This window comes from Geospiza fortis, unplaced genomic scaffold, assembly GCF_000277835.1.
Source record: "Geospiza fortis unplaced genomic scaffold, GeoFor_1.0 scaffold23, whole genome shotgun sequence".
Taxonomy (NCBI): Eukaryota; Metazoa; Chordata; class Aves; order Passeriformes; family Thraupidae; genus Geospiza; species Geospiza fortis.
In genome coordinates this window covers 7290408-7304925 of record NW_005054303.1, presented here as the reverse complement: position 1 = coordinate 7304925, position 14518 = coordinate 7290408, and the positions used below count along the sequence as shown (strand labels likewise).

General features: G+C 41.8%; 1 protein-coding gene across 1 annotated transcript in view; it reads right to left on the bottom strand.

The window, feature by feature from the left end:
* The window catches only part of KIF26A (kinesin family member 26A), a 96195-nt gene that overhangs the window by 47024 nt on the left and 34653 nt on the right, over positions 1-14518 (bottom strand). The gene's annotated exons all lie outside the window — the stretch shown is intronic.

The following is a 14518-nucleotide window of genomic DNA, read 5'->3' as shown; positions in this document are numbered from 1 at the left end:
TTTCACACAGCACCTCCCAAGCAACTCTTTGCCAAGGGTGAAGGCGAAGATCAGCAGCAGGTGAGGAGTGATACAGGTGGACAAGTGTACCACAGGAGGTTCAGCAACAGAGAAAGTAAAACCATGACCACAGAGGAGGAGCAGAAAAACACAGAGAGCCTTTGTGAGGAGTAATGCACAGTTAAACAGTTTGACAGGCATGAAGAAATGGAAAACGATAAGCAGAACCCTTTTGTTTTACAGTTCTATTTGGGAACTAGCAGAACCGTTTATCTGGTTCAGTTATGACTGTCAAGAATTATTTCTCAGTGGCACATCACCGACAAGACCTATGTGTTTAAGAGGAACTAACCAGTCACACTTGTAATATGTTTCCACATGAATAACCCCAAGAACTAAATAAAAGAAAATTGATTTTTTTTACAAAACTATATACAGCCCTGTTTTTCAGTATTATTTTTCTTAGCAGCACAAGTGTACAGCACTTTTCTCCTGCAAACCATTTCTGTGGAAGAACAGGAGAGACTGGAGATGCATCTTCTCCAGCATAAAGCACTTGCAGTGTCTGAGACACAGTTTGGAAGAGGGTAATTGTTTTGAGATTTTGCCAAAATTTTAGACATCTGCATTGTGAAATTATGTCAGGTCTATATCTTTATGTTTAGGCCACCAACTCTTTCAAGTACCGAGTTCAATTAAGCCCCATCAGTCAAATGCTCATTGACAGTGCTGGGAAGGCTCCTTTTCAGAAGAACCTGCTCTCTGTCTGGGAGTCCTGAGGATTTAATTAAAGATGACACCACAATAAATATTTGTCAAAAGAGTTAATTGCTTCATGTATGATAATATATGATGTTTCTGTCATCTGAAATACTACTTTGACATTTCCAACTAATTAGCTAAAATAGATTCCAGGAAAGGAGACAGTCTTGTAATGAAGCACAAGCACAATTAGGTACTTCCTAGGATGCCACCAAATTTTAAATTTTGAGCTGCCATAGATCATGTTTTACAACTATAGATATGCAGACATGGCAATAGGCCACTCCCAGTTACATACACACCCTCCATTTTCTCATACACTGACAATACAAATAGAGATTTTCTCATGAGAACTGAGGCAACCCAGTTATTAGGTACCAAGGAAAAAAACTTTGCCAACCAAGTAGTGCTCAACTGGTGCATGACAGCCTGTCTGGAGTTTCATCTGGACTCATTCCTATAGGTTGAGAGCTCTATTCCCAGTTCCCAACAAAGTCAACAAGAAAAAAGTGCACCCAGCTCTTTTGAAGGTCTGCTCTTTCAAGATCAGTACTATTATCAGTATTATGGAGTGGCTGAGTAATGCTTTAGCATAGAGTGCTACACAAAAAAGTATTTTTATAGAGCTGACCAAAGAGATCTGAGGCTGAGACACAAAATTCATTCATGCAGATTAACTTAATCCTAGTGAACCTACTCATGCTAGAAGCCAACCCGGAAACTTTGAACAGCCCTCTGCAAAACCTTCACTTTGTAATACAGGAATCTCATGAGATCAGATTTCTCTGTGATGAAAACAGAAAGACCAACCACTGCTAGAGATCAAGACAGCCACAAAAGAAATGGTGTGAAACAAAAAAGTACTGTAAAAAGGGAGTTTGTCTGTCCATCCTATCCATGATCTACTGGCAACGATAGCCAGGAACAGAGAAGCTTGGAAAAGGATCAGATCCATTCATGTGGTTAATTGCTTATAACTAAGTGATGGAGTAATGAACCTTGAGGGGGTCGATAAAGCAGGTATTTGATCATTAATGCACTGAAGCAACAAATGTGTGGTCTTGACCTGTACCAGTCACAGAAAGAATATGGCACGTGGAACAACACGCAGGTGGGTAAAATCCAGTGTGACATCTGAAATTCGGAGTTACATGAACTGACACAAAGTGCTGACAGCAAGAGGAGCTTATATGGATTCAGCAATTTACAAACTAAAAAAATCTACACCACGACCTCTGGAGGCAGCACATGGAGCCCAGAGAGCGGCACAGCAGGGACTGCCAAGCTCAGCAGCAGTGGCATGGTGGCCAGCAAGGGAAAGTCCCAAACAGCAACCCCTGGCAGGATAACCTCTGTGTCTGAAAAGTCCCCATGTTCTGTCAGGGACACAACCATAACCCTCTGCCACAGAGGCTGCTGTCTCAGATTCAAAATTACAAGCTCAAGTCAAATTCCCAAGACAAATTTTTTCACTCACTTTCAACAAGGGCTATACTAGACAAGAGGCCTTGACATAAAGAAAATTGTGTTCAAGCAATATTTTGAATAAAAGACAGGAACAGCAACATGTTTCTAACCAATCACACTAATTAATGTATAATCTAAACGATGGCATGATCTAAAGCTAAATATGAAATCTTTAGAGTTAGCACAAAACTTCATTGCATTTTACAGCAAAGTATAACAGACTTGTAAGAACTGATTGGAATCTGTTAATAGATTCATTCCTGTAAAAGCTATTCACATTTAAAAATATAAGCCATGTGTAACACACATTCCTTTTACACCACTTTTTTACTTCTATGAGAAGTTAAAAGCCTACATTTCTAAGAGACTGATGATTGTGGACATATCGGGCATGTAACTTGAAATACCCAAATCAAACCTGATATTTCAGATGGCAGATGGTTAATATGCTCTCCAAATCAATGTATCTAAGTTGGATAAATTGCTATTCCCACATTAAACACATTTGAAAATTCAGATTGTAATTTCTTTTTCGGTAAATTTTATTCTTAATTTTGTGTGAACATAAAAAGAGGATGAGGGGAAGCCAATAAGAAGGCACTGATTCTTGTAAAGGAACAAGAAGTGAAGGTATACAGGGTAAAATTATCAGAAGACTACTGCAGAAGACAACCCATTTAATATTTATGGCTTTCAACTACCCAATTAATATTAAACACAGAGGTAACATCAGTTTTGCTGCAGGATGAGAAGCTGAAAAACATCAAAAGTTCTTCCAAGTTTAGGATTCATTTCAAGGACTGTTTGCACCATCCAAAGGTGACAGGATTTTCCAGCACAGCCACATGCAGCTCACCCTGAGAAGTTACATCTCTCAGGTGATGAGGAAGGCTCAGATATGAGGAAATTTGTCAGGTCCAGGTCATCTACCCTGAGGCAAGAAAACTAAAGGCAAGTAAGGGGACCCCCCGGTCCCAAAACTGCAGTTTGCCATACCACAAAAAAAGAAAGGGGAATTTTTTTTTTTTTTTACTAAATACACCTCCCTCATCTCAACAAATATTTTTCTGAGGACTGTGTGTGGAAAACAGAATTCTTTAGAGGAATTTGAGCAACTTTTGACTTTTCTAAGGATTCAAGTCAGCACAGAGAGAAGGCTCCAGACTGCAGCTGAGAGGGAACTGTGCTTCTCCATTTAATGAATTTTCATAAATCAGTAATGATCAAATGCAGAAAGCACAACCTTGTCACTACAAAATGCTACTGACTGCACTGAATATTTAAAATGTCATAGGGCTCCACATCCAGAGAGTAATGTTTGTTTCAATTTTCTACGAAAATATTTGCTGGACAAAAGCCACTGGAAAAAACCAAAAACCCTTTGGAAAGATGCTAACCTCAAAAGGAAGGCTTTCCAAAACTGCTCTATAGGGCCCCTTCCCTCTACTCTCTCCAAAGCCACATGAAAACTGGCACCAGTAAGAGCACAGCAAGGATGACATTTGAAAATGTCACACCAAGCATTTTGCACGTGCAGGAATGAGCAATGTCTTGGTGCTTCACGTCACTGCCTGTGCCATGGACAGGAGGGTTTTGGGACCCGGTGCCAACACCCATCCTGAGGACATGGGGACAAGTCAGCCACACTGCATTCCCACCTGGCAGCATCCATACACACAGATGAAGCTGGCAGGGCCACAAGGAGCAGTTACAGCATGAGCTGTTCCCAGGTGAGAGGGCCAAATGCCAGGGGAAAGGGCAGGATGAGATGGAGGTGACCTGACATCCCCAGGCTGTGGAGGTGGAAGTGTCCTGGGCAGAACAGGGGCACCCCCTGTCCCATCCCTGATTCCCAGCACACGAGCTCACTGTTGGGACTGCATGGCAGGAAACATCTGCCCAGGCTTAAGCAAGTCAGACTAGTCCAAAATTACACTATAAAGAAGTTGGCCCCAGAAAAATTTCCAGATCCACAGGACTTTGGCCATTACCATCCAAAGGGCAATTACAATTCTAACAAGTTCTTTACACATTTGAAGTGCAGAGCCAAAAACTAAACCATAATGTTTCCAGTTTTCTGAATATTTCCATTCTCTGGACATTGACCTTTGTCCAGAGAACGTCCAGGAATCCAAAAAAGCCAAATGAGGTCTCTGAAATGCATGCAAAATATGTGTCTGGTGACAGGAAAGTAAAACACAGGACTATAAAAACCTATAAAAATAGATCAGTCCCAGGGTAATACTGTCATGGCTGAAGAAAACCAGAAGGTTGGATAAAGCTGCAAAAGAGTATTGAGAACAGAATCACTAATGAGGGAATGAAGAAAATTACAAGAGCCTCTATGAATCTGAAACACATCTGTTTATCAGAATCACAACTGAATGTAATTTATTTTAATTCAAAAAATTGGTCCCATAATGAAAGTACTTAACAGGGCAGTGCAGGTGAAGCACTATGTGCTCTGGGACAGCCTGAGTCTGTACTGGTGATTTTTTCCCCCCTAACTAATTTTGTCTAACTTTTTCTACCCCTTTCTGACTAGCAGGCAGACAGAGGATTTTGAGAATTTGCTCTATTCCTATTTTCCCCCTTCTGACTAGAACGTCACAGTCAATTAAACTGGAAAAAACTGCCTGATGTAACGATTTTGCAAGATATTAAACCTACTGTTTATATATGATAAAACAATAATTTTCCACCTAAATGATTCATGCAAAAAAAGGCTCTTATGGCCTACTAGCACTGACTGGAACAAATGTGACGTAAATCTGGAGCTGGGTAATGCTCACACTATAAACCCTTCTTTCCCATAAGCGTGGGCAAGTCCTGCATGCACCTCCTGTGAGAAAAGTCTCCTCCTGACTGACGAGCACCACATAAAGTTAACAGGGCAGCATATGCCAGGCTGAACTGAAACGTGTTCTGGATAAACTTTTTACTGCCACTTGGCATTGCTTCTGCCAGGGCTCATTATAAAATAAGCAGGGCGTTTTATAACTACAATACACTGCTGTAGTCATTTATAACCTGCAGCTAGTTTCAGACTTTTATATGCATCTCATGTTCTAAGTAAATCAAACGCAGAGCATAATGTCCCTTCTCTCAAAGAAGGTTTTTCAGCTAGAAGAGTTGCTTATGCCTGGCTTATGATCAATCTCTGAAGATGAAGCAGAAGGAGAAAAATTATAGAGAAGTAGCATTAAATAGAAAGAGGAGGCCCATCTGCTGTCACAGACTGGAAAGTAATATAGGCGATCCAAAGGCAACCTCAGAGCACTTGCTTTTTGAAATAATTAAAGCAGGTTTAAGGTTTGGATCTTTACCATCAAAAATCATTAGTGATCTGTGCTCCATGCAGAAAGGACCTCAACCTTTTGGGCAGGGCACACACTGAGCTACATCCAGCAGGCATCCTTGGCAGTACCAGGATGGAGAATCAGCAGCTTCTCCCCTCTGACTAAGGGCTTTTGATTTCAATCTGACCCAGAATTCTCCTAAACCATGCTATCAGGTCCTTGAAAAATTTATTAGGGTTCTGGGCAATCTACAAAATGAAACGTCATTCTTTCCTTCCTTCCTTCAGATTGAGAATGTGGGCAATCCCTGCAGGCAGGGCTCCGGTAGTGCAAAGATGTCAGCAGGCAGTGACAGACCAATTCCTTCACACTTCAGCCATTCAGGACACCCATACCAAAGACACAGCAAGAAATGCTCTTTTTTCTTTCCCTTTTCACAGCAACCTGACCACCAGTCACATGAACAACACTCTCCTATCTGCACATGCAAACCCACCACCTGGAAAGTCAGGAGGGCATGAAATGAGCTACCAACAAGGACACAGATCCTGCTGCACATTAACACTTTCAAATCAGGACTTTTCATGTGCAGTGCATTTAAAACAGCCAGGCTAGAGGGAACTGTTTCTTCTAATGCCTCTAGGCAAGCATCAGAAAATGTTGCCCAGAGCCCTCCCTGTTGACTTCTATTACAATAGCTACAGCCTCCGAAGCCAAAAAATCTAGCTGTGTACTTCCCTGGGTATTGCTTCAAATGGACAAATATACAGTAAAAATCCCTGCTTTTTGTCAAAGGCTGATAAGAGCAAGCAAAGGAATTCATTAACAGGTTCATAATAATGCAAATTTCTGTCATTTTAGGATTGGGTTTCCTACAACAAGACAAATGCTTTTCCATTAGGACTGACTTCCATGGGCCAGATGTGTTTCTAACAGCCACGAAACACAGGAGACATGCAGAGCTTTGAAATGGGGGAACTTGTTTTACCTTCCTGAGTCCACAACAGCATTTCTCAATGATTTGGGCAACTCAACAAAAATCTCTCCATATCTTGATCACTCTCTATTCAGCAAAAGAAATTACCATGTTCCCAATTTCATTAAAATCACTGTATTATTATAATGATTGACATACAATGTCATCAAATAAAGCAAAGGTGGACGGAGATTGTCATACTTAATTTCCATCTCAATCACACTTGAGCTGCTTATATATTAGATGTAGCTGCTTTAAAAAGAACATCCCTTGGGATCAATTTGCCTGACAGCTACCACATGGAAGGCACCCACTGACTAACAGCTCTCTTGAAGAGGTACAAGCCCTCATTATCTGAAGGGAAAACTGGCTCTCTATTACACCCATATTTAGAGACCAAGGCTCAGTTACAGGCAAGCTCATGAAGCAGCATTAAGTTTGCAAAGACAAGGACAGCTGTGATCATTGGGATCATTGCTGAAGGACACCAAGGTCACAAATTAGGGATAGAACTGTGCAGATGACACTATTTTCTTGTGGGGTGTTTCTGCTGACCCCACTGTTTGCTCCCAGTGTTGGGGCCATGTAACCCAGACATGATTCACCATGACTAGAGTGAAATCTGCAAGCCTGCAGATGTCCCAAAGCTCTTTCAAGTAACAAAATGCCAATAAGAAGGAATTCCAGAAGAAATTCCCATGTGTGATTGTGCAAAGCAGCTGCCCCAGCAGAAGAGATAAAAGAGGCTGGGAGCCTTCTCTTGCTTGGAGAAGGGAAGATTGAGGACAGCCCGACTGAGGTTTACAAAGTCATGGTGGTACTGAATAAATGGAATGAAAGTGAATACTTCTTTGCACTGGGGTAGAGAACTCATGGAACCTGCTGGCATACAGAAGGCTGTGGACCTAGAGAGTGTTTCAGGGTCAGAGAGGGTTTGGACAAATTCCTGAACAGCAGGTCCCTAAACAGATCCTAAAGGGAACAGACAGGTATGTGTCCCTGTGAATTCTCCAGCTGGGCAGGCTGGGGAGAGTGAGCAGACTGCAGAAAGCAGCCAGGCTCCACAGCTCTCCCTAGGTACCATTTCCAGCTTCACTGCTGGAGACAGCCCTGGGCTAGACAGGCTGCAGTTGAGACCCAGCAGGATATTACTAATGTTCTTATCATTCCCATTCAATCTTTTCATGAGAATCTCAGCATAACTAGCAACAGGAGGTTGTGCTATTCCCAAATCCCCCCATCAGTACTTCAGATTCATAGGGAGAAGCTGACAGGACTCAAGGGGATGTCCACACAGCTACCTTGCATTAACAAACTAAACCTAGACCTTTCTCAAGGCATCTCAAGGGCCACTCTCCCCTTCTTTATCCTTCCACTGCCACCTGACCCCTAAAACAGCTTTGTGCAACTTCATCGCCTCGCACAACTTCATCACCTTCTTTTTTAAGAAACACAAGAGACAGTTCTGAATGGCAGATCCATTATCTAACAACACCAAAAACACAGCAACAGACTCATGCCTATAGCACCTTTCAAATTCTTCCTTTGCATAAGGTATCACAAAAGAACAAACTCATCCAGATTTGAAATAGTAGCAGCCATGCAAATTCAGAGGAATTAACTCAGTTGTCTCTTTTCCAGGCTAACAGGCCCAGCTCCCTCAGCCTTGTCTCTTAAGAGAGATGCTCCAGTCCCCTCATCATCTTCACAGTCCCTCCACAGGATCCTCTCCAGCTGCTCTGTGTCTGCCTGGAACAGAGGAGCCCAGAACTGGACACAGCACTCCAGATGTGGTCTCAACCAGGGCTGAGCAGAGGTCACCCCCCTTGATCTGCTGGAAATGCTCTTCTTGATGCAGCCCTGAATACCATTGGCCTTCTTGTTCACAAGGGCAGTGCTGGGCTGTGGTTAGCTTGCTGTCTACCAGGATTCCCAGAGCTGTTTCCTGTGGGTCAGCCCCCAGTCTGTACTTGAACATGGGGTTAAACCTCCCCAGCTGCAGAACCCTGCCCTTGCTTTGGTTGAATTTCATTATGTTCCTCTCCATCCACATCTCCAGCCTGTCCAGGTCATGCTGGATGGCACAGCTGGCACTTTGTGGTGCCAGCCATTCCTCCTCAGCAAGCTTCCCATGGCTGCACACTCTCCCTCCATCCAGGGCACTGATGAATATGATGAACTAAACTGGAATCAGCACAGACCCCTGGGAACACCACTGGCTACAGGGTTCCAGGTAGACTCTGCATCACTGATCACAACCAGGGTCCAGCACAGCACCTCTCCTCACTTGGCTCTTCTGTCATTTGGAGAAGAAAATTATCATTAACACACTCCAGGGACCTCCTACATTGCTTATGCCCTGCTGCGTTGTCCCTCATGAGGACCAGGACTTCTGAACATGAGGTTTTTCCTGCCTGTCTTTGGAGGACCTCACCTACTCAAGTCTTCCTGGTTGGGCAGCTCACTCTCTATAATGTCACTGTGAAATTATCTCATCATAGTTTTAAAGTTCTATTTATAAGTCTAGTAATCCCATCATTGATTATAGTCACTGTATTCAAATTATAAATCCATTAGCTGCTCAACAATGAAATAAAATCAATAATGCACGTAAATGGGAAAAAAGGAATTTAAATGCATACATTAATGTCACTTGAAGTAGTGCTATTTTATGCACCATCTCTAACAAAACTGTGTCACATCATTAGCAATAATGTGAAAAATCTTTTTCAATTAACAGAGCTGATTTGATGCTATGTTCACTAAAGTGGCAATCCATTCCATTAAACACACACATATGAAATGCTTGAAATATCTATGAACTCTATCCATACATCATAAATTCTCTCCTAAGTGCTGAAACACAAAAATAGATACATCATTTTCTATTTATGCTTTTTAAACCTCCTGTCAGAAGCTGCCAGGCAGGGCACTTCAGTGGCTCTAGCTGCAAGTAACAAAGAGCACCAATTTTTGCCCCATGCTCAGCCACAAACAACAGGAGATGCTTTCACCAGTGCTTGCACTGTGCACATCTCTCAACCATCTGAAGGCCCACACCCTCAACATGCCATCATTCCAGTAAACAGCCTATTGAGAAAATGTCAAATTCAAAGCACTTTCCAAAAAAAAAAAAAAAAACAAAAAACCACACAGATGATGTTCAAATACTATTCTACACAAGCAGGACAACATGTACTACACAGACACCACTGCAAGACCTTCCCCTTCACCACCCTGCACACAACTAAGGTCTGAGCTCATTCTGAATTTATTTGGTTTCTCTGCTGCATTAACTTCTGAAGCCAAAGGGCATTATTCATCGGCAGCCCACCCTTAACCCATGTAGCCCATGCAACAGTAGCCTTGGAAAAGCTGCTCCTTCTCAAATCTTGGATGACACCACCTCTGAGCTTCAGCCAAAAAGCATGAACCTTCCCTGTATGGCAACTTCCAGTGCTGGGGTGGCATGGGATGCACTGATTATCAGTTCACCAGAGGATGTGCAGTGGAGCAAATTCAGAGCATAAATGGACCAGAAGGGAGCAAAGTGAACAGAAAAGGCCAAAGAAACAAGTTGAAAGGCAAGAGTAGAAAATTTAAGTATTTGGGGCATTTAGTGTCGCTTATGATACATTTGCCAGATGAGAAAATGCACTGTGGGCCAAAGGTAAATCCAGTGGATTATCATTTCCACATAATCTCTAAGGTCTGCTTGTCTTAAATCTATCTCTGATGAGTTACAGGTGAAGCCTGGGCAAACATTCCTTATTATTGCCTGTTGACTTCAGTTGTCAACAGAGGCAAGTATGGACTTGTTTCCTCATGAGAGCTGTAATAACAACTGCTTAGCCTGGAGGGGTGAAAGATCAAAAGAACTGGTTTCAGGTGGTAATTTGAGCCACAAGAGGGTCTGAGTCCTCAAATAGTTACCCTGTCCCACAACTGTAAAACCAACACTATGGTGGAACTGTCAAACACAATAAAAAGAAATGCAATCCACACCCTCACCTAAGAAAAGGCTCATTTCCACTTTGTCACCAATAACTTTTCTGTTAACTCAGTATTTTTCCTGTATCACTCTGATATCTGGAAATACGTTAAAAAATAACCTCATTTTCACCTTATCACCCTACACTGGGGACAATCCAGAATAAGAGAGCACAAAGGTCCCATCAACTACACAGAGCAGAGGGCTGTGCTTCCAGCTTCACGTTTAAGGCTGAATTCCCAACTCTACCCAAGGCAGTCTGCTCCCTGGCTGCTGGGGCAGGGTCTCACTGATAGTGGCAGCGTTTCCTCCACATCACATCCCCCCTCCGCATGTGCCAAGGCAGCAAAGCCCAAAGCACGGCATGACTGCCCAGCTGGCGTGCAGCAGCCACAGCACAGGTCTTTTCCATGGGAACATAAATTAGGTTAGTATGAGAAAGCATTTAGTAACCTGGACCAAAAGGTTTCCTTCTGCTGCTGAGACTTGTTATGGAGGGTGACCAACACTAACTTTGAAAGTTAGTATTTTTTGCCACCCCCTTTTCCTTTATTTATTTACTTCCTCTACAAAAGCAGTGACACCAACACTACTGGAGCTAAAGAGAAAACAGAAGAGCCTCCATGCAGTCCCTGCCTCACCATCTGTCTAACATTGACTTCTTGAGGATCAAGATGTTTTACGTGGAGTCTGAGAAATGTCCCAAAGCTCAAAGACATCCATATGTCTCACGGACAAGATTTATGGTCAATGCACTGTATTTTAATTGTTTCATTACAAAATATATTTCCCACATTGTATTAATAAAAGGTCACTGAGAAAGCTATCAAGTAGGGTTTTAAAAATTAATTTAAAAATCCATTTGGCATGACATTTATCAAAGTAAAAAAAGTAAACGCTGGAAAGTAAATCTTGTCATTGTTCTGTTTTCCACAGTCAGCTTTTTATTGCATCTTTTAAACAAAATGTAAGTCACCCTTGCTATAAACAAACAAAGAGGCTTTAAGGAAAGTCAACAGAGGTTGAACTACTCTCAGACAAAACCATCTGGTTTAGATTAGGGTAACCAGAAGACTTACTCAAACTACAGGAAAGCTTGAATTGTGACTAAAATAACTCAGAGGTTTTTCACATAAGACAAATAAACACAACTGCTTTAACTTCAGAGTCTGTGCACCCATTTACATGTAATGTGCTGTGGGTGAATCCTCCCTCTCTGAACTTCACAGACCCAAGCAATAAGCTCATACCTAAATTTAAATTTTGAATACTCTTAGGAACATACATTTGATAATTTTACAATTTTGCATATATAGGCTTTAGAAGTTGTACTTAAGGCTCTTCAAATTTTTTAGTGCTCCAACTTTTTCAATTTCTTAATGATGCCTTTTTTAATATATTTTTAAATCCATGTACAAATTGGTAAGTGTTCAAGGAGCCACAATGCTTTGCCTTATAACCAGTGCCAACTGTACATATTCAAGTAAGAAATACAGTGTGACGAGGATCTCATTTTCTGTAAGATGAAAGAAAAAGCAATTTGCAAATAAGCCCTATTTCACTGAGATGTCTTTATAGCACATGGCATGGCTACTTTAGCACTTTTATGCAGCACATAACACTGCATAGTAATAACACACTCAATTTAAAATATACAGTAAGACCTCTTTCTTTCTACAATACACAATAAATGCAGATATTTCTAATAGGCATACAAGGTATTTTCAGTGGTTTTAATGTTCTACCTCTCAGCCAGATTCCAACACATCTGGGAAGCCCAAACTCCCCTCAGTCCTCTCCTTTTGCATTAAACTGGGTGGCAGTGCTTAGCACTGCTAATGGGTTTTTTTGATCTGAGTAGTAACCTTATAGTCACTTGTCAGGTCAAGAACTAAAAACATCAATATAAAACTATTTATTAATTACAGTTGTCAGGTGTCCAGCACAAATCAGCTGCTTTACCCAGAGTTATACCAACTCCCCTCCACTGTGTTCACTGTCTGCTCAGACAACTTATCACTGCTGCTGGTGATTATTTTTTGCAATTTTTCACAACAGGCCACTTGGGTAAAGCAGCTGATTACATCTTCACCTTTTGCACCTTGGTTGCAATCCTAGTCTTCCCTTCCCTGAACCTTCCGCCAGATCCTTAATTACTGTTCCTCTTTACAGCTCCCAAAGCCCATGGTTATTAATTTCATTTGAGCAGCACCCACACTACACTTCAAACGCACGTTCCTGTTCAAAAAATTTATAATCTATATAATGGATTTTTCACACTTGAACTCCAAACACATATTAAAAATTTACGATGTCCTGCACTTCTGACCCCCAGCGTTCAGCCCAGAAGTGTTTTCACAACTGTAAGGGACATAACAAGGTAATACATGGGAGGTTTGGGGAGGGAGATGAGAGGAGCAGAAATCACATCTTTTTTTTCCTCTCCACAGACAATTTCCCTACTGCCACTATTAGAACTAACCATGAATAAAAAATATGGATCCTGGAGAAATGTGTGTGGATGCAAGGTCTCCTGAGCTTTGGCAGATGTTTACTGGGGTGTATTTGCACACCCAGAAGGCACTGGGGACATAGAAGGCTGCATCCAAAATAGGATTCACTCCACATGACCTACCTGGGCTCCACCAGCACCAGCTGGAAGCCACAGGCACCCTTGGTGGACAAGGCAGGCCAAGAGAGACATCCAAGATGAGAAGGACAAAGCATCTCTTTGAAGTGCCTGTTGGTCCTCCACAGCCCCAAAGGAAGCCTCAGTAATCATGTTATAACAAACACCTGTGGTGTTGACAATTAAAAATACTTGAGATGAACCCCAGCCTTTAATTTTGTCTTCCCAGATTTGTAAAATTAATCATGCCCACTTCATATGCAGCAGTGACTTAAATCACTGGGAGGACAGGCATTGGGTAGAAGCCTCCCACCAGGGAGTTCAGCACCTGTTTCAAGTACCCTTTGGTAAGGAAAAAAGGTGTAACTAAGTACAGATCCCCAGTGAAACAGGAGTATTTACAGGGTGGTCAGAATTACTGGTGTCACAACCAAGAGTGGAAACTCCCTGAGAAAAGAGCCATCTTTTACTTCTGCATTTGTGCAGTATGTTGCCTAAATGGGGGCTGAAGTCTTCAAAATCCAGTCACACTTAATAAATAGTACACTCAATGCTGTTCTTTCTACTGCAGTAGTCCTGCTCCAGAATTCCTCTAGCCAGACCAGCTTTGCTCCACAAGATAGGAAGTATTACTAAAGACAGACATCACTAAAAGTATGTATATGAGCAGTTCTCTTCTGGGTTAATCTGAAACCTAAACCCTGTCTCTAACTTCAGGAAAGAAAAGACAAAATTATTTTCCTAACGAGTAAAAAGAAAAAAAGAAAATAAATAAATAAATCAAATAAACTTTTCTAATAGGGAAGGAAGTTCAGATGTGAGAATCAATAGAACTGGGAAAATCCCAGTGTTTGAAAAATTGTGGAATTATGTAAGACAAGCATTGGACAAGAACGTCCTGCAGTGGATACTATCCTAGACAAGGGCCAGACTAGCTGTTTCCTGAAATCTCTCCAATCCTGTTTCCTTCAACACCTGTGATTCCTCAGGGGGAGAGCGCAGGGGAAGCACTTTCTGCCTCACCCACCCAAACAACTGCATCAGACACAAGGCTCTTAACAATACAAAAGGCAGTGGAAGAATTCTGACAGACACAAGAAGCACCATCTGGAAAGAGATGCACTCACAGTCTGCAGTAACTACATTTGGGTTTAAATAAATAAAGAGAGAGGACAGATAAAACAACTGAAGGCTAGCTTCTCTCCAAAAACTGCTTATAAATCTAAATGATCCTTGCAGATGACTGGATCACAGCCAAGCTGCCTCCAACACTCACAGTGTTTGTCCTTTCGTTAAAGGTCACTGTTTTCCAGGCTACTGAGTTTCTTTGCACATTTCTAAATCACACTTAAGCTCTGCTGCATTATACACATTTTTCCTTCACAGGGGTTAAA